The sequence below is a fragment of the Indicator indicator genome, chromosome Z (genome assembly GCF_027791375.1).
Source record: "Indicator indicator isolate 239-I01 chromosome Z, UM_Iind_1.1, whole genome shotgun sequence".
Lineage (NCBI taxonomy): Eukaryota > Metazoa > Chordata > Aves > Piciformes > Indicatoridae > Indicator > Indicator indicator.
In genome coordinates this window covers 55,359,099-55,386,343 of record NC_072053.1, presented here as the reverse complement: position 1 = coordinate 55,386,343, position 27,245 = coordinate 55,359,099, and positions in this window count along the sequence as shown.

The window sequence follows — 27,245 nt, the reverse complement described above, 5'->3', positions numbered from 1 at the left end:
CTTGCAGCCTAACACATTGTATCTTTCTCACTGCACACTTTCTGTTCTCCTGGAGGTGTAGAGAGTTTTTTCCCACTTCTGGAAATTTAAGTAAAGTTGTTGTATGTGCACCATATTACTTAAAAAAGACTAAAGGTGATGATCCACTTTCTGACAGCAGAAGGAAGCACTTTTTTTTGGACATAGAAGCAGGTGTCAAGGTAGTGCTCTTACAGGCTGATAGACACTTTCAGTCACAGTGCACAGTAGAGGAATACATCAGAAAAACATATTGTTCTAATATATGAACATCCAAACTGAGAATTGAGTTTAAAAATAATGCATGGTTATTTGCTATTTGACCTTTCCATTTAGATAGTGTATTTGAAGTTGTCAAATTGAATCACTTTTATCTCTGCATTGTATCAAATATTTATCTTGTATCAACAGCAAACTTCAGGCTGATTCTCTTCAAGTCTGTGATTCTTCTAAAGCCATTTGAAGTTAAAGGTTTTTTTTTCTTCTCAGTGATATGATAGCTATATCACAATGCTTCTTCCTGCTGATAAGCTAGTCCTTGGAGACAGTTTTGGGTAAACAGGATACTGTCCTGAATACCAAACTAAAACTTTCCTTTGAATGGTGAGGCTGTTGGGCTTTTTTTTTTTTTTAAGCCACAGAATAAAAACATACATTCACAATTTTGGGTGTGAAGCATATGTTTGCTGGCAGAAGTAGTAAATGACTAAACTTAATCCACAAGTGCCTAGTGACCTGTAAAGTTCTCAGATTCTTTCCTGAATACTCCTAAGCTCTAAAACAATTTGCTTTTCTCAGAGGTAGTGAGTTGTGAAAATTGTACTTACTATCTTCCTAGATTCAGCATTTATTTGGGGAGCTAGCACTTAATTTGTGTGTAGTCACACCTGCCAGAATGATCCTCTGAAACTCACACCACCCAGAACAGAGTGTATTTGAAAGCCTTCCAGAGCTTGGCCATGGACCCCATCAATCATGGGAATGACGCTTTGTTTGGATAAGATTGCTGATGGGCTTGCTCACCCCTTCTTGTGTTCGCTTTCCTTCTCTCAACCTAAACCAGTGTTTGAAAGTTCACCAGCTGTTGTTGAGGAAAGGGTCCTGAAAAGTATTATCTAATTGTTGTTTTGATAATGGGCTAGAGTTAAAAGGCACCATCACTAAAGGAACACATGGATCATAGCCCTGTTTCTCTCATAATCAAAGAGAATGAAAAAAAAGCCAGCTATTGAGAACACTGCAATTAAATCCAAAAGCTGAAACAATAGCTTTGGGCAAATGTGGTTTTGTCACTGAACATCCTGCTTTGCATGCAGAACATATGAAGTGGGGTGGTAACGAAAGATCCCAGATCACAAACAACACTGAGCGAAGGGTGCTGCTCCAGGTGGGACAGTGGAAAGGCTGGAGTAAGGAGGAGAGGGAGAAGCACTGTTGATCTGGATATTCTACCACAGCATTTTCACAGTAGCTTGCCACAGGGTAGAAGCTTCCAAGAAATATCTTACTCTCTGGGTGGGCCAGCCCAGCACCACACAGAAGTTTATTGCATAGCCCTGCAAAGTTCAAAAGAAGCTCTGGGAAAGGGGAGCTGTGGCTGACAATGTTGAGCCCAATCTGCTGCACCACACATGGCTAAAGTACACACTGTCAGTAATCAAGGGAAGGACCTCCCTGAAGCACAAATGGCAGTGGGGGTACCCTTCTATAAATATCCTGAGAAACAGCAGAATTTTCCTGCCTGAGTGACTCCACCTCCTTTGATAGCTTGCAAATGTTCCCTTAGTTTTAGTACTTAGCACTGTTGCATGTGCTGTAGATCAAAAAGAAGTGCATGGGAAAAGGCAGCTAAACATAATAAGCATGGATTGAATTGCATGCAGTAGGAAAAGTTTTGGGGTTGTGGTTGCGTCCCTTACATTTTTCTATTTTCCTAATACCTTCCCTTTCAGTTACATTCTGATTTCCTATACGCAGTAAGAACAACCTAATGCCAACCACAGCTCTCGGCTCCAAAAAATTAAAATCATATCCAAAAATAAGTTTCAGCCTGGCCCTTTTTAGTCTGCTATGAACTGCAGGGAAGTAGAATCCAACGAGAGCTTCCAAACCTGCTCAATACCACCAAAGAACTTTATTGGCTATGGAGTGACCTTTGTAGGTCTGCATATTCAATTCTAAGGTCTGAGTGTGGACAAAGATGACCACAGTCCATAAGATAATTTGCTCTGATAACCATTAGAAAATTTGGTTTAGACTTTACAGAATTCTATGGACTCAAATTTATTTAAAATTATGTAAAGCAACAATAAAGCATGAAATACAAACCAGGTTCATCTAAATACATACTTGGGCTCTTTAGAAGAAATAGGAAGGGGTTGCCCTGAAAAATAGCAGAGGTAGGAAAATTAAACGCATTTACAGTGTCAGATTTACGTCAGATGTCTCATGTGTTAGAACTCAGAAAAAGGAGAAAAAGATCCCTTCTTGTTCCTGTGCCTAGAAATGGTTCAGCTGATGGGAAGACCTTACAAACAGCTATAGAATCATAGAATCATAGAATTGTTTGGGTTGGAAGGGACCTCAAAGATCATGTAGTTCCAACCCCCCTGCCATGGGCAGGGACACCTCACACTAGATCAGGTTGCCCAGAACCACATACAGCCTGTCCTTAAAAACCTCCACGGATGAGGCTTCTACCACCTCCCTGGGCAACCCATTCCACGGTTTCACCACTCTCATGGTGTAAAACTTCTTCCTAACATCCAATCTGAATCTACCCACTTCTACTTTTGCTCCATTCCCCCTTGTCCTATCACAACATGACATCCTAAAAAAGTCCCTCCCCAGGTTTCTTGTAGGCCCCGTTCAGATACTGGAAGGCAATGAGGTCTCCCTGGAGCCTTCTCTTCTCTAGACTGAACAGCCCCAATTCTTTCAGTCAGTCCTCATAGGAGAGGTGCTCCAGCACTCTGAGCATCCTCATGGCCCTTCTCTGGACACCTTCCAGCAAGTCCAGATCCTTACTGTAATAGGGGCTCCAGAACTGGACACAGCACTCCAGGTGGGGTCTCACCAGAGCACAGAAGAGGGGGAGAATCACCTCCCTTGACCTGCTGGCTGTGCTTCTCTTGATGCAGCCCAGGATGTGATTGGCTTTCTGTGCTGCAAGTGCACACTGCTGGCTCATGTTGATCTTCTCATCCACCAGCACCCCCAAGTCCTATTCTTCAGGGCTGCTCTCAAGCCAGTCCCTGCCCAGCCTATATCGGTGCTTGGGATTGTCCTGACCCAGATGCAGGACCTTGCACTTGGTGTGGTTGAACCTCATGAGGTTGTCATGGGCCCACCTCTGCAGCCTGTCAAGGCTCCATCTGGATGCCATCCCTTCCCTCCGGTGTGTCTGCTGCACCACACAGCTTGGTGTCATCAGCAAACTTGCTGAGGGTGCACTCAATGCCACTGTCCATGTCACCAACAAAGATGTTGAACAAGACTGGTCCCAGGACTGATCCCTGAGGGACTCCACTTGCCACTGGCCTCCACTTGGACATGGAGCCATTGACAGACACTCTTTGGGTGCGGCCATCAAGCCAGTTCTTTATCCACTGCATGGTCCATCCATCACACCCAGACTTCACCAACTTGGAGACGAGGATGTCCTGCGGGACAGTGTCAAAGGCTTTGCTCAGGTCCAGGTAAATGATGTCAGTTGCTTGGCCTTCATCTATTTGTTGTGACCTTGCCATAGAAGGCCACCAGGTTTGTTAGGCAGGATTTGCCCTTGGTGAAGCCATGTTCACTGTACCAAATCACCTTTTTACTATTCTTCTGTCTCAGTAGTGCCTCCAGGAGGATCTGCGCCATGATCTTACCAGGCACAGAGGTGAGACTGACTGGTCTGTAGTTCCCAGGGTCATCCTTCTCTCCCTTTATGAAAATGGAAATTATGTTTGCCCTTTTCCAGTCATTGGGGACTTCCCCAGACTGCTATGACTTTTGGAATATAATAGAGAGGGGTTTAGCAACCTCATCTGCCAGTTCTCTCAGCACCTGTGGGTGTACTGTAGGAGATTGTCCAGAGTCAGGACACGGACTCAATATGAATTAAAGTCCTGCTCAGCCAGAGTCAAGACACAGGCCCAATATGAGTTCAGAATCTTGCTCATTTATTATTATAAGACACAGGCTTTTATAGTATTATGTGCTGTCCACGTGAATAACATTAACCTGCAATTGGCTAACATACATTGTTCACACACCCGTTACTGTACGCTGATTGGAATATGGTATCGGCAATGTTTTTCTGCCTTGCAGTTCCAACGCCTGGCTTCATCTCCTGTTTACTGCTCTGCCAAGCTTTCTCTTATCATCTTCTCAAGGACATGTCAGCCTGTTTATAGTTAGTATAGCTTGGATTGTGCATCTCATGGCCTTTTATGTTCTGGCCATTTCTCTACAATTCCCCTGTCTCCTTTTTGCACAAGCCAAGCCTAATTGGTAATGTGAAATAATAAGCATTTTATACACAACAAAGCACAACTAAGGCATAGCAAACCAATTAACACTATTGATAATATTAAGAATCTAATATGAAGAGTCTAGTCTGCACTAACCCTTTCAGCCAAATGCTCAGGCTCAGCCAAGCATCTAGATGTCTTGTTTTACCTTTTGAGAGTGGGCAAATAATTTCTGAATTTCTTTATGAATAGATTTAGAGTGATCTTGCAGATCCATACCACACAATCCTTCAAATTCATCACACCCACACTAGTGGCATTCGCCTGCTTGACTACCCAGCAAGCTAGTCTTCCTAAATCTGATGTGTTGTAGCTGCTTTGGGATTTGCAAGGCTGCTGTTGCAGTCAGCATCCAAAGGATGATGAAGGCACTGGTCGAACCCATCTTGCTGGGACCCTTTGTGGTCCAAAACCTGTTGAGACACAAACATATCCTCCACCCCAGGTTATTAATTCACAGGGATCAGACCATTAACCTGTTTCTAGATCCCGAACTTTTACTTTGACACCTGATGGCACTACGCTGGTGGTGGTCAAAGAATTGAAATGATGTATCATTGGTGTTTCCTGGGGATCATTCGAGAACTGCAGAAGGTTTAAAACATGCATAGCTTTCTTTAACCGGGCCTCTGGAGAATCTCCTGCCATTCCCCCTCTTTGTTTTTGCAAAAGTTGCTTCAGTGTGCCATGTAGGGGAATGGGGAATAGCCCACAATTGCAATAACGAATTAACTTTACCAGATAGGTAGGCTGGGCCATTTGTCTGTTCCTGGCTAAACATTGCTTAACTATAACATTTTGTTGACTTAACATATAAATGCACATAAACATATTCCCTAGTTACATGACATTAAGGCACTGAAGCATTCAGTCCCAAATGAGATGTTTCTTTGGGGGACACTCGTGTGGTCAGCTTCAGATCAACACTTCTGATCTCAGTTAAACAGGCACTGTGGTCAGACTCAGCGGTCAGCTGATTGTCAGCCTCACGGGCGCTGCTGTTTGTCCCATCCTTTGAGTCTTGCACTGGGCCTTGCCATGCTGGCATCAGGAAAAGCCTGTAGGTGGGAAAAGATGAATCCCTTTCCTAGCCCTAGGGTAAACCTCTGTATCAAAGGGGAAAAGAATTCTTTTTTTTTTGGTCGCTTTTCATATTCTTATAACCTTATCTTAAAACCTTTATAAAGGCAAAAACCAAAACAACACTCTATAACGTTCCTAAAATAAAGTCTCATTTCCTGCTAATATCAAAAAAGGTCCTAAAAACTTTTAAAAAAAATTATGTGAGAATTAAACCCTCAACGTATTGTGCAAGAAAACAACGAAAAAAAGATAATGCGCGCTTTTCAAAAGGAAAACTTATTTACCATATAGAGCTCTTTTGAAGTTTGCTGGCAGACTCAAAAAAAAAAGGAAGGTTCGAACCAGAAAAAAAAAGAAAAACCTTAACCTATAAACTTATAAACCCAGTAGCACTTATACAGTGTTATGGTTATTGATTAGGAAAAATACTTTAACACAGTAAGTAAAAACTTATAAGCAAACGTCATTTTCTATAACACTTAATATACCTTATTACAAATACCAAGTTTGTTTTTTGGGAAGTCAACAATCATCGTGCTTATTGTGAAAAACACAACAATTGCAAACACTAAAATAATAAATTTCCCAAATGCCTTACAATCAGAAATAATGATAAAAACAATACATATATATCAAGTTCGCATAAAATGGCGAGATACCTTTCTTAAGAAAACTTAACACTGTTACTTTAAAATCAGAACACAGGTTTCTGCAGACCTTCAACAGCTGCAAAACAAGGGAGTGAGATAAGGAAGGAGAAGGAAGGAGGAGGGAAGGAGGGGGGGAAGGAAGAGGAAGGAAGAGGAAGGAAGGGGAAGGAAGGGGGAAGAAGAGGGGAGGGAGGGTGGGGGGAAAAGAGGGAGGGAGGGAGGGTGGGCGGGAAGGCACTTTTTTTTTTTTTTTGACTCTGTAGAATTCCTTTAACTGCTGCTAACTACAAGTCTGTAAAAAGTTTGAAAAAACAGCTATATTTGAGTTGCAGCTCAGTCCTTGTGGGCTTTGCAGGACAGAAATGCTCTCATGTAAGTGCCTGAAGCCACTGCTGCCACCAATTCACCTCTGTGGGCAGCTGCACTGAGTCCTCACTGATGTCAGTGCTGGAACCTTTCTTGCCATTGTTGGAGGGGGTGTACTTCCCATATCCGAGTTCAGCTCAGAGACTCGGAGATCCGTTGGTCCTTCCTCTTTCAGAGTCTCTGTCCTGCCCTGCGCTCTGCTCTCCACCTCTTTGAGCTCTGTAGCTCTGCTGGCTCTGAGGATGCTGCTGACTGCCATGCAGTTGCAGAAGGATGAGCAGATTTGAGGGCTTTGGCGTAGTTTGCAATCTGAGTCACAAGGGAGATGCTTTCACTGCTCTCAGAGGGGCTCCCCTCTGCTGGGGCTGGCTCCGGAGGGAGGACAGCCCAGCTCTCCTCTGAGGGTCTCTTGGAGCAGTGGGTAGCTTCCCTCCAGGTCTGCAGGGGCAGATTCGTTCTCTACTGCTTCTGGAAATTTGATGTTTGCACAAGGCAGAGGTGACATCCCCAAGAACTCCTCGTCATCCTCTTCTCAGCCTGGCTCCTCTTGGTGAATGCTGTGCTCTGCTCGCTGCTTCAGAGCCTTTGAGTAGGGGTCTCAGTGACTCTAAATCTGATCCACTGCAAATCTCCCATAAGGGTCTGGATATCAGCAAGAGTTTTTAATTCAGTCTTAAACGTAGTTTTCTGAGGGACAATGATGCTGCCGTTAATAGACCGCCCAAGATATTTCCAAGGCGTTGATCGATGCACCTTTTCTGGGGCTACTTGCAGTCCCGCTTGCCCCAGTACTTGATTACGGCGATGTTGGGTGGGGCCGTAGGGTGACGATAGCGAGCGGCCGTTCTTCTGCCATTAGGCTGCCACCGCTCCCGCGGTGTTCCCAGGTTCAGGCCTAAGGGCAGGCTGGCATCACCGCTCTGAGGCTCCTAATGTTCCAATCAGGGGCCTTCTGCTTCCTCCACTTCCGCACTGATGTCCGTGCAGTTTGAAAATTCAAAGGCTGGGGGGAGAAGATACAAAAACTTCCATGCCAAAGTCTCTGGATGTTTATGCGTGCAAGCTGTTAGCACCTCATTCACAGCAGGATTTCCCAAGGCACACAAAACTCTTTGGCAATCAATATTTCCCACTTGCTTTTCTAAGGCAACCTCAGTGTCGGACACTGCTTTAATCTCTCTGATCTTATCTACCTTCTTAGCACAGTCCCAAAATTTAGCTCTGATCTTATCCCGGATTCCTGGGTCGTGCTAGAAAGGTGGTGTTTGGTTGCTGAAAAGAGCATCCGCTGAAGCTGGAAGGACTCTAGGACAGATTTCTGCTCCTGCGCCATGCTTTTCCACTGCTCTTTAACAATATCTCTAAGAGTATTCAAAACAGTTTACTTTCTTGTGTGCAAGTCCTGTACAACTTTCGAGCCCAAACTGGTGATTAAGCTGCTGACCAGTCCCTGGAGCTGCTTTTTCCACAGGGAAAGCCGTGGGCTCACTAGAGTTATCAGAAACACTCATAAGGGAATGCATCTGCACTGGAGTGGTAATCGTGGCACTTTCAAGTCACCCCCTGAAGCAGCTTTCTGGTGAACCAGCTGCCAAAGTCTCGATGGTGATGGAGGGGTTCCAGTTAACCACAAGGAGGTAAAAGTCGACATTCTCCTCCTCCCACAGTCTTTTGCGACCTCACAGCCCGGGGTGGGATCTCCTTCTCACCTTCTTCCTCACTGTCAGATGGTAGGGGAGGAAAATTGCTGCTGCTGTTGAGGATTGTTAGGGAAGACCAATGACAGTTGAACAAAGTCTCGGGGACTTTTCCACTTCATAGGGATTTTAAGCTGCTCATTAGGGAAAGGATTTTCTGCTCTCCAGCACCCTTTTCCTCTGGCACCAACGGAGCAGCTGGGCAGCTAGGGGCGGGGGTGCGGAGACTGCTGGTATGTCATCCACTGCTTTAGTTATCTCCCCACACACAGCTCAATTCCCTTTTCTTTTAGCTCCGTTTTAAATTCCTCCTCCTTTTTACCTTGCTCTTGCTTGGTGTCTTTTAGCGTTTCATTAAGCATTCGCAGGGTAGTAGCCATATCTACAAGTTCTTTATCTCCTTTCATTAAGCCATCCCATAAATAACTAACCAGCTTCTACTGTAAAGCAACACTAAAGATGGAGCTGCGAAAGAAATTCCTTATTGCTTCCCCCATAGAAGCAGCCTCTTTAAATCATAGTCACTAGCTTTTATACCTCTATGCTTTAGGAACATTTCCCAAATTCCAATGACTAAATCCTTTTCCTTAGTTAGATTCTGTCCCATTATGTTCCTGGTGGCTCACCTTAATAGGAGTCGAAGTACAGGTCCGGGCCGAGGTGGATTCCTATGATGCATGTTGGGGGGCTTCTCCTGCGGAGCCGCATGCCTCGGGGGCGGGCTGCGGCACAGTTCTCTCGCCTCAGGGGGCCCCCGGGTCCCTTGCCCGTGGCAGCGGTGGTGGGTCGGTGCTGCCCTGCCCTTGGCTGGACTCCAGCCGCCAGAGGCTGGCGGTGAGGCCGTGCCAGGGCCAGGCCGGGCAGGCTGGGCTGTGCTGTCACCGCTTGTCCAGCAACCTGCATCTGTGTGTCCATCTTGTCTTGTCTGTGGGGCTCCGATGGGGTGAGTGCCTCCCGCTCCTAATCCCGTTCGCACTTCAGCCATACCTGCCTCCTGCTTCTCTGTGATACTAAACATGAGTTCAGGGTCCTTTAAATGTCCTTGTTCTTTTACCCATTGACAGAGCTCTTTGAGCCTCTTCATGCTCACGCCAGCACCTTGTTTAGCAAGCAATAGCGTGAATGCCGCCTCCTAACTCATACTTGGTTAAGTGGTCTTCCGTAGCGGGTCCAACAACTGGTGCGCTCAGTTGATTTCCAGCTCTCCCTCTAGGATGCCACCTGCTTCAATCTCCCATCCCCGTCCGCACCTTTTTCCGATGTGGGGTTCCTGGGTCCCAATACAGGAGGTGAGACGTAACTTCACACCCAGCTACTGCCGCTTTTGCCTTGCAGTGCCACTCCTGTTGAGGGTCAGAAATAGTCGCATAGCAACCCGTCTCTCTACCAGCTCCTGCCACAGCTTCTTGGCATAGCCTGTCTTCTTGTTGCAATGCAATTAGGTCCTTAATACAGATGTCCTGATTTGTCCCTGTTTGGGCACCAAATGTAGGAGATTGTCCAGAGTCAGGACACGGACTCAGTATGAGTTAAAGTCCTGCTCGGCCAGAGTCAAGACACAGGCCCAGTATGAGTTCAGAATCTTGCTCATTTATTATTATAAGACACAGGCTTTTATAGCATTATGTGCTGTCCACGTGAATAACATTAACCTGCAATTGGCTAACATACATTGTTCACACACCCGTTACTGTACGCTGATTGGAATATGGTATCGGCAATGTTTTTCTGCCTTGCAGTTCCAACACCTGGCTTCATCTCCTGTTTACTGCTCTGCCAAGCTTTCTCTTATCATCCTCTCAAGGACATGTCAGCCTGTTTATAGTTAGTATAGCTTGGATTGTGCAGCTCATGGCCTTTTATCTTCTGGCCATTTCTCTACAGTGTACCTCATCTGGTCCTATGGACTTGAACACTTTCAGGTTCTTCAGATGGTCACGAACCTGATCTTCACTTACAATGGGCAATTCCTTCTTCCAGTCCCTGCCATTAAATTCCATGATCCCGGGAGTGTGGCTGGAGCCCTTGCCATGGAACTGCCCTGTTGTATACTATAAGGCATGAATATGGCATTAGCAGTGTGTCTACCTGAAACTTAACATGGAAGAATAATTTCTAGAGGTAGTGATCCTAAGACCTGACATCTACACATGAAAAGGGAGTCACTCAGTAGTGTAAGTGGCATTAGTCTTCTGTGGTGTGGATTTAGACAGTTTTAAAGCTGTGATGACTATTAGAAAAGTCTGTATTTTGGGAAATAGTTGACTACTTCCTCCCATTCCAGGTCAGGTTTAAATGAAGATACTGTAGACCACTGCAGGCCATGCAACCCATCCAGTTAATTTTAACTAGTTTGAGGGATGGACTCAATTTGGAGTCATGTTGCAGTTCTGCAGGGCAAAGGAGAGAAGACAGAATCACAGAAAACATCCAGTTGGAAAAGACTTCAAAGGTCATCCAGTTCAACCCTCAACACAGCACTGAAGGGTCAACACTAAACCATGTCCCTGAAGCGCCAGGTCCACACACTGCTTAAACACCTTCAGGGACAGTGACTCCACCACTGCCCTGGGCGGGCAGACCATTCTAGTGCTTGATAACCCTCTCTGTAAAGCATCCATCCTGAACCTCTCCTGGTGCAGCTTGAAACCATTTCTTCTGGTCCTGTTCCTCAACACCAAGGAGAAGAGGCTGGCCCCCTCCTTGATCCAATCTCCCTAGTTTTAGAGAGTGATGAGGTCTCCCCTCACCCTCCTCTTTTTCAGACTGAACAACCCCAACTGCCTGAGACACTCCTCATAGGCCCTGTGCTCCAAGCCTTTCGCAAGCCTCGTTGCCCTTCTCTGAGCATTCTCCAGCACCTCAATGTCCCTCTTGTAGTGAGGGACCCAGAACTGAATACAATACCCAAGATGAGGCTTCACCAGTGCTGAGTACAGGGGGATGATCACCTCCCAGTTCCTGCTATCCACAGTGTTTCTAATACAAGCCAGGATGCCACTGGCTTTCTTGGCCACCTGGGCACCTTGCTAACTCATATTTAGTCAACTGTCAACCAATACCCCCGGGTCCCTCTATTCTGTAGCTTACCATGGAGTTGTTGTGACCCTAGGTGGAGGGCCTGGCAGTTGGTCATGTTGAACTTCATACAATTAGCCTTGGCCCATCAGGGTAGAAGAGGATGACCTTGAATCTACCTCTGAATCCAAGTTCCAATTTTGCCTGAAATATTGTACTGAACCTACTCCCAGTCTGCTTAGTTGGGTCTCATGTCTTCCACATGGTACGCATATGTGGTAGATCATCAAGCAGAAGCCATGATTATATACCCTTTCACGTGAACACATTAAAGTTACTACACAATGTGTTATATGCTTGTTCAGCAAATGTTGTTTACACAAACTATAAGTTAAATATTCTATATTGAGCAAGCTTTCTAACAAAGTCAAGCCTTTTCTCCACTCATATTTAGCAGAAAAAAATAAGTGGCATAAGGCAGAGATCTCTTCCCAGGAAAACAGTTCTCTTTGGCTCTTGTTTTACCCTCAAGCTATAATGCTCAGATGCACATTTGCAAACTCCATCCTTTGCCATACTTAATCTAAGCCAGAATTATCTGTGCTAATACTGATACTTAATCAGAGTTATATGGTTGACAAAAACTAATTTCTCAAATATTTTCAGAAGATGGCTTTGATAACATGGATTTAACTGCCCAGATGTCTCTTCTACCTAGTTCATAAAAATTTCAAGCTAATATGTAAATTTACTACTGGGCTTCTATTCCTCCATTACAAGAATTTGATTCTCCTCATATTAGAGCACACCTTAGTGCACACATTTCACTCATATGTCCAAAGATACAAACTCTTCATTGTCCATTTTAGAAATTAACACAACTGCCAGGCAGGCTTCCTGAAGTATGAGCTTTTATATATATACTCAAAATATCTTCTGCTAAACAAAGACACAATAGAGACAAAAAGTGTCTTTAAATATTCAACAGTGCTAAAATCATGCACGCTATTAGGCGTTTTGAACTTAATGGTATATTCACAAAATCAACTGTTGCATAAAAGTTTGTTGAATAAAGAACCTACATTTCATACTTGAAATAACAGACTTCCAAAGCCTCTAAGGCTTTGGTTGCACTTATACTATTCAAATAAATTTGGCCAGGGTTATTTCTGATGTATTTTTACTTGACCCATGGCTTTGAAAGAAACACTATAAAGGAACTGAAAATCTATATCACTTCAGTATTAAAAAAAAAAGAAAAGAAAAAAAAAGAAAAGAAAAAAGAAAGATAGAGTTAATAAAAACATTGGGGCCTTCTAAAGTTTCCTGTAGACATACTTTACAGATTTGATCATGACGTATTTTTCAGGTACAGTTACTCTTTGCCTCAGTGACTCTGATGTTATCTTCATCCTGTTTTGGGCTCTTATCTCTGAAAGATGAAATATCAGTTGATCTCCTAGAAAGAATTACATGCTGTGTCTTTCTATGATGTGAACTCAGTGATGACATACCTTATGAATGACCTTCTATCATAGAAACAGTATATGGGAAGTAAATGGAATTGTCTCCAATTAATGTCATTAAAAGAAAATAAATTGGATGCACTAACTTCTGCAGTCAGCCTTCCTTTACCATCTACTATCCTTTTTTTTTGAGGAAGTCATTCTCATCAGAAAATTCAGTTTCCCTTTGATTGGAAGTATAGATTTATTGAGAAGAGGAGGCACAAAATCTTGATCAAGAAGAAGTAGAATCAAACTGCCAAAAACTTGTGTACTTGATGTTTGGGTATATGTGTGGGTACAGGTATTCTGTCAAGATGACACTCCTCTGATCTCAGCATAGATGTCACAGGCATGAGTAAAACTGGATTATATCAGGTGGTCAGATGTGAAGAAAAGGGGGAAAAAAATTGCACACTTGCTATTTTATTTTTATTCTGGCTGGTGCAGAAATCCAATGGTGAATAGGGAGTGACAATGGACTACCGTGGCCTGAACAAGGTTACCCCAGCCAATACACGTGGAATCTACTGCCCCAGGGGTGGAAACACAGCTCCATCGTTTGTCGTGGACTGGAAAAGGATGGAGCTCCGCAACACCTGCAGTATATTGTGTGGGGTAACACAGCAGAAGGATTTTATGAGTAAGTGAAGAAAATCATCCAGATCCTCCTGAAGGATGGGCTCCCTATAAAGTGGAGGAAGGTTAAGGGACTTGTGTGAGAGATCCAGTTCCTAGGGATAAAATGTCAGGATGGGCATCACCAGATCCCAATGGATGTCATCAAAAAGATTACAGCTATGTCTCCAGACACAAATAAGAAGGAAACCCAAGCCTTTTGGGGTGTCGTGGGTTTCTGGATGATGCATATCACAAACTACAGTTTGATTGTGAGCCCTCCGTACCAAGTGACTCAGAAGAAGAACAGTTTTTAATGGGGCTCTGAGCAGCAACAGGCATTTGAACAAATCGAACAGCAGACTGTGCATGCAGTAGTCCTTGGGCCAGTCTGGACAGGACAATTTAAAAAAAATGTGCTCTATGCTGCATCTGGGAAGAATTGTCCCACATAGAGCCTTTGGCAGAAAACATCTGGGGAGACGCAAAGTCAACCCCTAGGATTTGGGAGTCAAAGCTACAAAAGAGTAGAGGCCAACTGCACTCTGACAGAAAAAGAGAAACTGGCAACCTATGAGGGGGGTTTAAGCCTCATTGGAGGTAATCAGTACTGAAACACAGATCCTTGTGGCACCCCCACTACTGGTGATAGGCTGGATGGTCAAAGGAAGAGTCTCCTCTGCCCATCATGCCATTGATGTCACATGGAGCAAGCAGATCACATTGGCAAAACAATGGGCTTCAATAGGGACCCCCAAACACCCAGGAATATTAGAAGTCACCACATATTGGTCAGAAGGCAGAGGTTTTGGGACGTCACCAGAGGAAACAGAGGTGACGTGCTGAGGAGGCTCCCCTATACAACAAGCTGCCAGGTAGCGAAAAGCAATATGCCCTGTTCACTGATATGTCCTGCTGCATGGTGGGAAAGCACCAAAGGTGGAAGGCCACTGTGTGGAGTCCCACATGGTGGGTTGGAAAAGCTACTGAGGGAAAAGGTTAATTGAGACATTTGTAGAGGTGAAAGCCATCCAACTGGCTTTGGATATTGCTGAGAGAGAAAAATAGCCAGTGCTCTGTGTTTATACAGATTCCTGGATGGTGGTAAATACTTTGTGGGGGTGGCTACAGCAATGGAAGGAAAACAACCAGCAGCACACACATAAATCCATTTGGGTAGCAGAACTTTGCCAAGATATTGCTGATCAGGCAGAGAACTTAGTGGTCAAAGTATGTCACATGGATGCCCACACACGCAAACACTGGGCCACTCAAGAACATCACAACAACCAGCAGGTAGGTCAAGCTCCTGAGATCAGAGTGGCTCAGGTGGGTCTGGTCTGACAACATAAGAGTGAATTATTTCTAGCCCATGATACCTCAGGCCTCAAGGAAGGGATGCGACACAGATAGGCTCAAGAGCAAGGGGTGGACTTAACCATGGATACTATTGCACAGGCTGTCCATGAATGTGAAATGTGTGCTGCAAGCAAAGAGGCCAAGTGGGTAAATCCTCTGTGGCATGGGGGCGGTGGGAGGGGAAGGCAATGGCTGGAATATAAACATGGGGAAGTCTGGAAGACCGACTACATCACACTGCCACAAATCTGCCAAGGCAAACATTATGTGCTTACAGTGGTAGAAGTACCCACAGGCTGGCTGGAAACATATTCGGTGCTCCATGTCACCTCTTGGAGCACCATCCTGGGCCTTGAAAAAGAAATCCTACCACAATATGGCATCCCAGAAAGAACTGGGTCTGATAATGGGACTAATATTCGAAATAGCCTCATAGATACTTGGGGCAAGGAACATGGTATTGAGCAGGTATATCACATCCCTTTGTCACACACCATCTGCTGGCAAGATAGAATGTTACAACGGCCTGCTAACCATTCTGAAAGCAATGGGAGAAAAGACCTTCAAAAACTGGGATGTACTTTTAGCACAAGCTCCTTGAATGTTTAAGACCAGAGGATCTATTAACCAGGCTGGCCCTGCCCAATCCAAACTACCACACACTGTAGAAGGTGATAGAGTTCCCATGATATACATGAAGAGTATCCTAGGGAAAAAGGTCTGGGTTAGTCCTGCTTCAGGTAAAGGTAAACCTACCCATGGGATTGCTTTTGCCCAGGGACTGGGATGCACTTGGTGGGTAATGTGGGAAGACATAGCACTCACAAGGTGATCTCACTTTGGGTGAGAATATGCAGTAAATTATATATGTTGTATGATGTTATTTGCTGCTGAGCATGGCACAGATGGTGTAGAATAAGGAGTGAAGAATGTATTGGTTTAAGCTGCTCATGGCAGAGCAACAGGGCAGGCTGGATTGTATCTCCCACACCACGCTGAGCCATGCTCACTGCATGACAAAAAAGGGGTTGCCCAGGATTTCTGGGACTTGTAATGTGTTATACGGTTTGTAAAGTTCCTTGTTTCAGGTTTTGGATTTCTTTGCCCATGTTTCTTCCTCAGTTTCTGTGCTAGGTTTGGTCCCTGTTCATCCACTTTTGATTTGTATGGGGCTCACCTGCTTTTTGCAGCCAGGACTCTGTTCAGGCAGGGTTTTTGCTTGTTTGTTTATTTGTCTGTTTGGTTTTCCTGTTTCTTTTGTGTAATCCGATATCCCTGCAATAGAGTAGTAAATTGTCCTTACAACTGTGCCTCCTGGGCTCTTCTACTCCCCATCTCCAGGGGGAGAGAGGGGGAGGGAGGAGGCAGTGAAAAGCAGATTATGTCAACCTGTTATATCCATGAACCTCTTCTGGCTTTAAAAAAAAAATCTTGATATTTTCTTCTTATTCTGACAATAGCACTTTAGAATAGTCATGAGTACCACTGTCAAAGGGCATGAACATTGGAATTTCACATGAATAGTACAGAAGAGTGTAGGGAAGGATGCAGATTTGATTTGAGGCAGGACACAGGAATTATATACAGAGAGTTCAGATACCTCTGGGAGATACACAGAGGAAACAGCACAAGTTAGTTTTTTCCATTTTGGGCTCAGGCTCCCTTTTTCCTGTATGCCATTTCAGGCTGCACAGTACTTTTTCAGCTCTTCCCTTCTGTGTTCCATTTGTTACATTGTTCAGTGGATGACAGTGCTTTAACACTGTTTACTTTTAGGAAAATGAAGAAAAATATACCTCCCTTGCATCCTGTTATCAACAGAAGTGCCTTTTCCCGGAGCACAAATGTAAGTACCAGGCTCAGCAAGGGAGCTTCAGAACTGCCTTCTCTTTGATAGCCTGGAGACAGTGTACGTGCTTAAACAGCCTCTTCTGACTTTAAACAAAATCTGAATTTGTTGATTAAGAGAAGAATCGTGCTTTTTTTTTTACCACTTTAGTTGGAGTAACAGCCCTTTCTGTCTCTCATGCAGTCTGTTGGGGTTGTTGAGAGAACCATGGATGAATCCTAAATAAGCAGTATGTATTCCTACCATGACGATCATGCAGCTGCATCCTGTTGTATGATTGTCTTGGGTTTAGCAATCGAATCCGATTGAATCTGAATCAATACCATGCTGATGTCATGCCAGTTTCAAAACAAACGTTCTGACTGGAGCAAAGTATCATGGATCTTGTAGTTCAGATTGTAACATGAGAGGCTTCCTGTTTCCAGTTGCTGCTTCTGGTTTCCAGTTTTGGGATGTTGGTCATTTTCCACTGGGCCATTGGAGAGCTTGAGGAGTGCAGGGATTATTTTATTCCTGGCTTCTGTAGCTGCTTCTGCTTTTTCTGTGCTTTTCTGCAAAATAGGCTAAGGTAATTATACTCACCATTTCATTAAACTCCTTATTTCAACCCAAGTATTTTTTTGTGTTACTTTCCTTCCCATGTGCATGTGTGGGCTTGCATATGAGATCAGGCTGTTTTAAACTAGTAGAGTGATTCAGTAGGGTGTTCACTTAAAACCTGTACTCTCCCTGCAGCGTTTAAATGCGTATAGATTTCTCCCTTACACATCAGCCCTCACTGGGTAAGGTGCATGTGATAACTCCAATCTTGTGTGGATTTTTCTGTACCTTTCAGGAACGCTTTGCCAAGTACCCAGCTTGCCATAACAGAGCTTAGTACTGAGCTTAGAGCTTAGAGCTTAGAGCTGAGTCATCAGCAAGAATACTCTCTGAAAACAGACAAAACCAGCTTCAAGTATGTTCACATGAATTTGGTTTTACTTGCATCATCACTACTAGTTGTTGTTGTTATTGTATTGTTCTGACAGCTATGAGAAAGATTACTTTTGTGAACGTCATCAAGAGAATTGTAGCAGCCATATCTCCCTGGGCTGTAATTTTCTGAGACATGAAAAATAAAGCAGCCTGAGATTGTTCAGCAGTTATGTCTTTGTGAAGTAATTTTACACAGTTGTGCTTGGGAACCGATTATCCACTTGGTTCTTTTCTTCCTTTCCACACAGCTTTAAGATAATTTCCTGTCAGAGGTCCTGTTTTTTTTCTGATAAGTCATAAGCTCGTATTCTGACTGCATGACAAAATCAAATGCCTCTTTGCACTTGGGGCAAGATTTGGGGATGTTCTCTGTGTCAAATTACAGTTTGAAAAATTATATCCTACCTTCTTAAATTCCAGCCATACATTCAGCTGGATACAGTACTTTCCAGCTTAAAATATAACAATGCAGAGTGCTTTTAAGCAGCTGCTTCTCTCCATTCTCCCTCCCTTCCAGGTGGCTGCGCTTCACTGATGGGTAAAGTGATTTCTGTTTACAGAAAAAGTAGCTTTTATAGTTTGTAAATGGTTTTAGGGTCTTTTGGGAGGAAAGGCACAGTGCAGGAATGTAAGCTACTCTGACGCTTGTTAAGAGAGTAGGACAAACCCCGTAGGAATTAAAGCAAAACTAAACTCCTGTAAAAACCTCCAGGTGTGCAATCTCTCAGAGTAGAAACACTAGGCTGACAAAAGGATCAGTTGTGGTTTTAATTGAAAGTTTTAAAGAAAAGAAAGAAAGAGAGAGAGAAAGAAAGAAAGAGAGAGAAAGAAAGAAAGAGAGAGAAAGAAAGAGAAAGAAAGAGAGAGAAGAAAGAAAGAAAGAAAGAAAGAAAGAAAGAAAGAAAGAAAGAAAGAAAGAAAGAAAGAAAGAAAGAAAGAAAGAAAGAAAGAAAGAAAAAAGAAAAAAAAGAAAAAGAAAGAAATAAAAAAAAAGAAAGAAAATAAAATGTTAGCAGTGAATAATGGGTTTTTTTCTGGGGGGGGGGAGGAGGATGTAGAGGAGATCTCTTTTTGATAAAGAAATGGTCCCAACCCCACATATGTATGCAAAAGCAAGGAATTTCTCTAAAGCAGTGATGACATGACCAGAAACATTCCCACTTCATAGTAAGAAGCCAGTTTTCTTCAAGATCATGTGGACTGCACTATGCCATATTTCTTTGTAGGACCGAGGAGGGAACCATTAAATTGTGATCCACAGGGATTTGTTGTACTGAAGATGTTAATCAATGTTTCATTGACTATTCATACAAACACAGACAGCCCCCACCACTGTTGGCTTTCAGCTTTAAACTCAGCCTAGAACCACTGTGAGCTTTAAATCCTGTCAGCAGCACTCTGAAAAGTCTCTCTGAGACACAGCCAAGATACAGGCAGTGTGTTTGGAACATTACCAAGAGGGAACCAGACTGTCCTTTCAGTACAGAATGTTTTCTTCAATTAAAAAAAGAGAGAAAAAAGAAAGAAAAAGAAGAAAAAACCCCCCACAACCCAAAAACCAGTGATCTGGGATTTGAATAAACTTGTAAGATTTTGATCTCCAAGTTTATGTAATTTTTTCCATGCTTCTCAGAGAAATGTATTCCACAATTTATATAAAAAAGTTCCATTTTCTTGTAAAAATATCGACATTGACAACATCCCAGAATTCTCCCGTGTGCTCCTCTCTGGCAGCTGGAAGGACAGGCATTGCTGTCACTGGGGCCTGCTGGGTCCAGACAGACCACGGGAAGCTGCATGGGCAAACTCATGTACAGCACAGATTCCTCCCATGCTGATGTGAGGTGGGAACAACACACAAAGAAGCACCTTCCCTGCCACTTTAAGGCCCATGGTGTGTGTCACACTTCAGCAGATTCACAATAAAGAGGCACTTAGTGGACTAGGTTTCACTGGGAAACTTACTAGTGGTATCTGAAAAGCTACCAGGGTGTTTTCAAAACTGTATGCACATATATGCTTTTTTGGGTCTCAGTCTGCTTGAAGTATATTAGCAGGTTGCTCCCTAAAGGGATACAACTCAAATTGATGTGTTTGCCACTCCTGCAGCAGAGGCTGGACCTAACCTGCTTCTCAGCTGCTATTGTTCACAGTCCAGCTATTAGTGTTCACTGCAATAAGCTCTGGATTTACAAGCACATGGTGAGATGCTCTTTCATAGCAGGACTGGCAGCACAAGGATGTCAGTTGGGCTGTATCCTGCTACTGAGAAATTAGTCAAGAAATCATGATGATTTTAGAGGTCTTTTCCTACCAAAACAATTCTATGATGCTATGAATTGTGTGGTGGTTTAAAACTGTCTTTTTAATTTTTCTTTACAAAGTTCAAGCAGAGAAGGTGAAGGAATGTAAATAAGTCACTATTGGGTATAAGAAAGCAAAATAATGATTATTCTAAACACTTCCATTGGATAGATAGAAATGTTTCAGAACCACTACTCAAAACAAAGTTGGCGCAGTCGCAGTGTGAGTTCGCAGCTTGCTGGGCTTCTGTCTGGCTGCTGCTTCTTTTCTGGCTGAAGATAACACAGTGACCTTGCCGAGGTAAGTCTAACAGCCTCTCTGCTTCTTGACTCTCTGCCTTCTGCCAGGAGGATCTGGGGATTCCTTCTTGTCTGGGGGGAGAGGCCCCTTGGGAGGTCCCCCTGGGGGAAGCAAAGGGAGCTTGGTTGTGCTTTTCTGTCAATTGTACATATTTGTGAATGTTGTGAATAGTGTATATTTGTGCATATTCATTGCATTGCATCATAGATTGTAGTTTTGCTTGTAAATACAGCTTTCATTTGCTTCCAGACTGAGCTAGCCTGGTTATTGTTGGGGGGGGGGGGGGGGGGGAATTTCAGCTCTCACACTGTTACAAGTTGGGGCACAGCAGATGCAGAGGAGAGCCTGGCCTCAACAGTGGCTGCCACTCGCTGCAAGAATACTTCCGAGCAACCCAAACAAAGCTGTAAATATGGAGAAGAGGACTGAGGAGATCAGACCTACTCTAATGACAACTTTGTAGATGTTTTTACATGAACCTGTCTTTGAAGCAACATTTAGGCAGTTCTGTGTCATCCTGGTGTAAGAGAACTGCAAAGCAATCATTTGGTAGCAGTTCAGAGGGCAAGACAGCAAAACAGAAATTATCAAATTTGCAAAGAAATATGCAATTGCATGGTTAGAAGAGCAAATGCTGTTCATCTGGATGTTTAACAGTGTTTACTAGACTAGGTTAAGGATCTATTTGTCTGAATGACTTGACCTAGCCCTAGGAAAGCTTGTACCAGCCTGCATACTTTTTGTTATGTTACAGCTCACTATAGCCTTTGAGGGACTATGCAAGCCAGGTAGAACTGGTATATGCCCTGGTGTTGATGCAAAGTTTATCCTTTTCCAACAGATCCCTTGCCTCAGAGGATGCAGGAAAGACGTTGGTGAAACTTCATAAGCTATCTTCACATCTGCAGGGGATTTCCACACCAGCCAAGTCCCCAGGAAACGTCTTGAGACAGGCTGTCACTCTCTGAAAAGCAGTAGCAGTATCCTGACCTTGTGCTCAGAAGATGTTCATACAATTTTATTTGAAGCAAACCTAAACACAGGGAAAAAAAAAAAAAAGAGAAACCCCCCCAAAACTCTTAAGTAGTGGTTTGAGCAAAATTTGCTCTTTGCTCGCTGTTTTCACTTAAGTCACAGTTGTAAAGAGTGCTGTTCCTTATCTCTGCAAAGACTGGATCTGATTTGGTATGAAGAACTATGACCGTAAGAGCCAAAGCGAACCAGGACCAGGTTAGGCAGGAACTAATCTTGGGTGGCATTATTTCGGAGGAGACTTGGTTTTGCTACAGATAATCCAAGTTATGGTTAAACAGTACCAAAGCAGAAGACAATAATGTGAAATTTTGCGCACACGGAAGCACTGACTTTGAGACTCTAAAAGCAAGTTTGTGTTGGTTTTTTTTCTTTGTATGTTTTTTATTGTTTCTTTGTGGGGTTTAATTATTATTATAGCAATTATTATTTATTATTTTATTATTATTATTTTTCTTCCTTTTTTTTCCTTTTTTTAAAAAAGTTTTCATTTTAAAGGAAGTAAAGATGGTGTGAAAGTACTTATGATACAGTGGAACCACAGAGCTTTTCTCTGTGCCCAGGCTTTTATATCCCAAGTCATTTAATGCTCAGAGCCTACTGCAGCATCCTGGGTTTCCTCTGGCACCTGAGCTGTCACTCAGTGGGGAAACTATGTTCTTTGCCGTGACAGAAACAACTCAGGTTTGATCACAAAGGCAAGTGTCAAAGGGCTGAGCTGTGGGATTTCTACTGGTTCAGGTGGCCAAATGCCACCAATGCACAGCTTTGACCCTCTCTGCCTAAAATGTTCATCAGAGATGGTAAGTGCTTCTCTATCATGTAGAAGCCTTACAGGGATAAGTGAACAAATTTTCAGAAGGAGCCACAATGTTGCTTAGAACAACACTGTCAGTGTTATGAAATGTCTTGTGCTTTCCAGCCAGTACAGACTTGCAGGACAAGCAAGGGGGCTGCAGCTCTCCCATCAGCAACTGCTTGGTCTTGTGCATGTGCTACTGTTCATGTTTGGGTGGCATATCCACCTCATTCTTCCCACTTTGTGTGGCAGACATATCCTCTTTATTTATGGTGCAGTGTAAAAAATGAATAGTAGCATTGTTAGGTGAGATACAAATAAATTGAACTACTTTAGAATTTTGCATCTTAAGAAAAAAAGTAAATTATTAGGTACTATAGTTGCAGATATTTCGTTTTATACACTACTTCCAAGAAGAAAAATATTCCAAACTAAGAAGAAGTGTTGATCAGTTAAATATCCTGATGCCTGTCCCTTTCTCCAGTAGTTACAGTGCTGTCATGCTGTTTTACAAGACATTAAGCAAGTCACCAAGTGGAGAAAATACCATGCTAAAAGTTTTCCTAGTTTATTCCAGGGAAGGACCCAAATTATGGCCTTATAAACAGTGTGATGGTGCTGTTATTGTGCTGGTGTTACAAACTACTTATAATACAGTTTTGACTAATCTTTTCAAAATATTCTCAGGAGCTGGTGAACAGATAGAGTGCATGATGCTAAGCAGCATAAAGCAGAGTGGGAAACCTCACAGTAGCATATGTCCACTCAGGAAAGTTGTCCATGAACCAGGACCTAGCACAACGTCAGATGCAATTCCTCATGGCAGTCTGGATTCAATATCAGATTGGGGCTTGACAATGTTGCTCATGGAATTTTCAATCTTTTCTCATCTTCTGGCAGGATAGGAAACAAACATTTCACGAGAAAAACTGTTATTTTGGTTTTATGAATTTGAGCTAGAGTGTCATGATCAAGGACAGCTTAGCTAACTTGTTTTGAGCACTGCTACAAAATGTCCCACCTTGCCTTTTATAGTCTACCCAGGCCTTTCTACAATATTAACACTGAAAGGAGATATTTTCCTTAAGCGCACTAAGATACTAACAATCAAAACTATGTATAAGCTCCCTAGCCCAGAGATAAAGATGATGTTTTAGTACAAACCCCTAAACCAGTGTCTAAAACTAACTAGGTGGGAGAGCAGAGCACTGATAGCTCAGCAGACTTCTACCCAAAGCTCTATTGCAGGAAAAATGAAGTTTCAATCAAAAATGTCTGCTTCCAGCAGAAAATGTTGAATAATAACAAATATCTGCTTGGCAAACCTAAGTATCTGGGTCAACAGGGAAAATTCTATTTTGGGAACGCTGCTGGCAGCATGAGGGCTGAAATGTGGCTGTCTTATGGCCCATGGGGGTGGACGCCCTAGCCATGTTTCATCTCCCATGACACTATAGCCAGGCACTTTTAGTGCTCACATTGTGTCTCAGCAAGAAAGAAGGCTGGGATGCTGGCTTACAGAAGGAGGCCTTGCTCATGTGAGAAATCTTTGCTAGCACTGGCAGGTCAGAGGAGAATGCACAATGTAGGCATGGCAACTTGCCAGTTACTCAGGGAGAGACCTCCAAATGGCATCCAGGTACTCCTGAAATTCATCACGTACATAAACTTCTCCAAAACCTGGAGCTCTTTAGTTTACAATGTATTTCCTTAACCTTTGAAAGACCTGAGTTGCACAGGAACTAAAACCGAAAATAAAATTAAAAAATAAATCACAGTTTTCATCTGAGGAATCTACACTTGCACCCTTGACTTATGATCAAGCAAAAAAAAACCAAAACCCAAACCAGACTGAGATCAGGCTGGAGGCAGGCTAACTTTTCTAGTATTTGAGGGCAGATTAACTTTTCTGGTATTTGTAAATACACCAGAGAGGAAATCTCACTGCGTTTAATTCCAGGATGTACTTGCTTGTTGCCTCTAGTAAACTAAATTTCTGGATAAAATTACCAATGGGCATGTGTAAGATTTATTTTAATGACATCATTACATAAGGAATCTGGCAGAACTTCACATAAAATAAGCAATACACAAGGAAGTCTATTCATTTTAATATTTTGAATTACTCTCTGGATGATGATATGGAAAGCAAAGCTCTGATGCTTTAAAGCTAAGTAATACTATACAAAAAGAAGGCATAAACAAGGCCTACTCACATTGTCCAAAAAAGGGTAACAATTAACTAAGAAGTGGGATTTTGTTCAAGGCCTCAGTGTAATTATGTATTTTATATCTCTTTCAACACAACACTTTGTTTAACCATGGGAACATTCAAGCAGACTTATAACAACATTTCCATACTGTACATTTATTGTAGCTACTCATTAAGTCAAATTGCTAGCACATGAAGTCATGTGGAAAAAAAGAAGGATTTAAGACATAACATTTACAGGATGCAAGCATGAGAAGTGAAGACTTTTTCATCAAACCCTGGCTTGCAGTCAAAGCAAAATTCCAGTGACCATGTAGAGGAGAGCTAAAGGGAAGGGTTATTATCAATTTGAAATTTATTTTACATTCCATTTCATAGCAAATTACAACTCTCATCAAGCTGATTGTTACATATTTATGTGTTGCTACTCGTATGAAAACAAACAAAAGCATGTTAGGAAGCTAATCTCTAGAAATTTTTAAAAAAGAGAAAGCAGAAGAAGCATTACTGCAACCACTCTTTTAATAATTGTCAAAGTGCTGTTGTTCTCACTCTACAATGATCCATATTAAAGTTTTCACTAAGAGTTGGAAACTGCAATGTAATTAAGCAGAAAGAAATAGCGGGGTGTAAAGAAAGTTCCAGTGATGTCTTTACTCTTGAAGCCACATGTATGCATTCAGCAAATGGAACTTTCACCTTGGTTCAGTTACACTACCCCTTGAGTACTGTTTCAATTTTGGAGTCCTCACTACAAAAAAAGACATTGAAGTGCCAGAGCACGTCCAGAGAAAAGCAGCAAAGCTAGTGAGGGGTCTGCAAAACAGCTCTCATGAGGAACAACTGAGGGAACTGGGGTTGTTTAGTCTGGAGAAAAGGAGGCTATCACTCTGTATAACTACCTGTACAGAGGTTGTAGCGAGGTGAGTATTGGTCTCTTCTCTCTAGTAACAAGTGACAGCAGGAGAGGAAATGGTCTCAGGTTGCATCATGGGAGGTTTAGACTGGGTATTAAAGAAAATTCTTCACTGAAAGGTTTATCAAACACTGGAATAGGTTTCCCAGGGAAGTGGTTGAGTCACCATCCCTGGAGGCATAGATGTGGTGCTAAGGGATATGGTTTGCCATTGGACTTGGTAGAGTTTGGTAATGGTTGAATTCAATGCTTTTAATGATTCTATGAGTCTATGATACATTCACACTGCCTTTCTGTGCAATTTTTTTGAATATTAATGTTTGCTTACTCAGTGTTTATCACATGAAGACATATTTCACAAGTTAACTAGACATAAAGCTGCAAGCTCTACAGCTTAGTATCCCCCTTCTCCTTAGCTGTTTTCCTGTCCCTTTTGTAGGTGAATCAGTGTAGGTGAATCAGTCTCACCTCTGTGCCCTGTAAGTTCATGAGGCAGATCCTCCTGGAGGCACTGCTGAGACAGAAGAATAATGAAGAGGTGATTTGGTATAATCAACATGGCTTCACCAAGGGCAAATCCTGCCTGACAAACCTGGTGGCCTTCTATGATGAGGTCACAACATTAATAGATGAAGGCCAAGCAACTGATATCATTCACCTAGACCTGAACAAAGACTTCAACACTGTCATGCAGGATTTCCTGGTATGAAGTCTGGGTTTGATGGATGGACCATTCAGTGGATAAAGAACTGGCTTGATGGCTGCACTCAAAGAGTGGCTGTCAATGGGACCCTGTCCAGGTGGAGGTCAGTGACAAGTGGAGTCCCTCAGGGATCAGTACTGGCACCAGTCATGTTCAGCATCTTTGTTGGTGACATGGACAGAGGCATTGAGTGCACCTTCAGCAAGTTTGCTGATGACACCAAGCTGTGTGGTGCAGCAGACACACCGGAGGGAAGGGATCCATCCAGATGGAGCCTTGACAGGCTGGAGAGGTGGGCCCATGACAACCTCATGAAGTTCAACAACACCAAATGCAAGGTTCTGCATCTGGCTCAGGACAATCCCAAGCACCGATATAGGTTGGGCAGGGACTGGCTTAAGAGCAGCCCTGAAGAAAAAGACTTGGGGGTGCTGGTGGATGAGAAGATCAACATGAGCCAGCAGTGTGCACTTGCAGCACAGAAAGCCAATCACATCCTGGGCCACATCAAGAGAAGTACAGCCAGCAGGTCGAGGGAGGTGATTCTTCCCTTCTACTCTGCTCTGGTGAGACCCCACCCGGAGTACTGTGTCCAGTTCTGGAGCCCCTATTACAGGAAGGATCTGGATGTGCTGGAATGCGTCCAGAGAAGGGCCACAAGGATGATCAGAGGGTTGGAGCACCTCTCCTATGAAGACAGACTGAGAGACTTGGGGCTATTCAGTCTGGAGAAGAGAAGGCTCCAAGGAGACCTTGGAGACCATTGTAGCCTTCCAGTATCTGAAGGGGGCCTACAAGAAACCTGGGGAGGGACTTTTTAGGATGTCAGGTTGTAATAGGACTAGGGGGAATGGAGCAAAACTAGAAGTGGGTAGATTCAGATTGAAAGTTAGGAAAAAGTTTTACACCATGAGGGTGGTGAGACACTGGACCGGGTTGCCCAGGGAGGTGGTGGAAGCCTCATCCCTGGAGGTGTTTAAGGCCAGGCCGGATGTGGTTCTGGGCAACCTGATCTAGTGTGAGGTGTCCCTGCCCATGGCAGGGGAGGTTGGAACTAGGTGATCCCTGAGGTCCATTCCAACCCAAACAATTCTATGATTCTATGATTCTATGTTTTCAGATCTGTGTTTCAGAAAGGGTACCTTGGTGTCCTGCCTTCCTCTTTTGGAGGAAGGTACAATTGGTACTACTCTTCCCCTTTTTTTTCCCTAGGCTGGCAACGTTCTTCTACCATTTTAGCAAGTTTCACACTAAAGGGTCATGATGCACCTCCAAAATTCAATTACATTTTCCTTGAAAGTAAAAAATGTGTGCTCTTTTC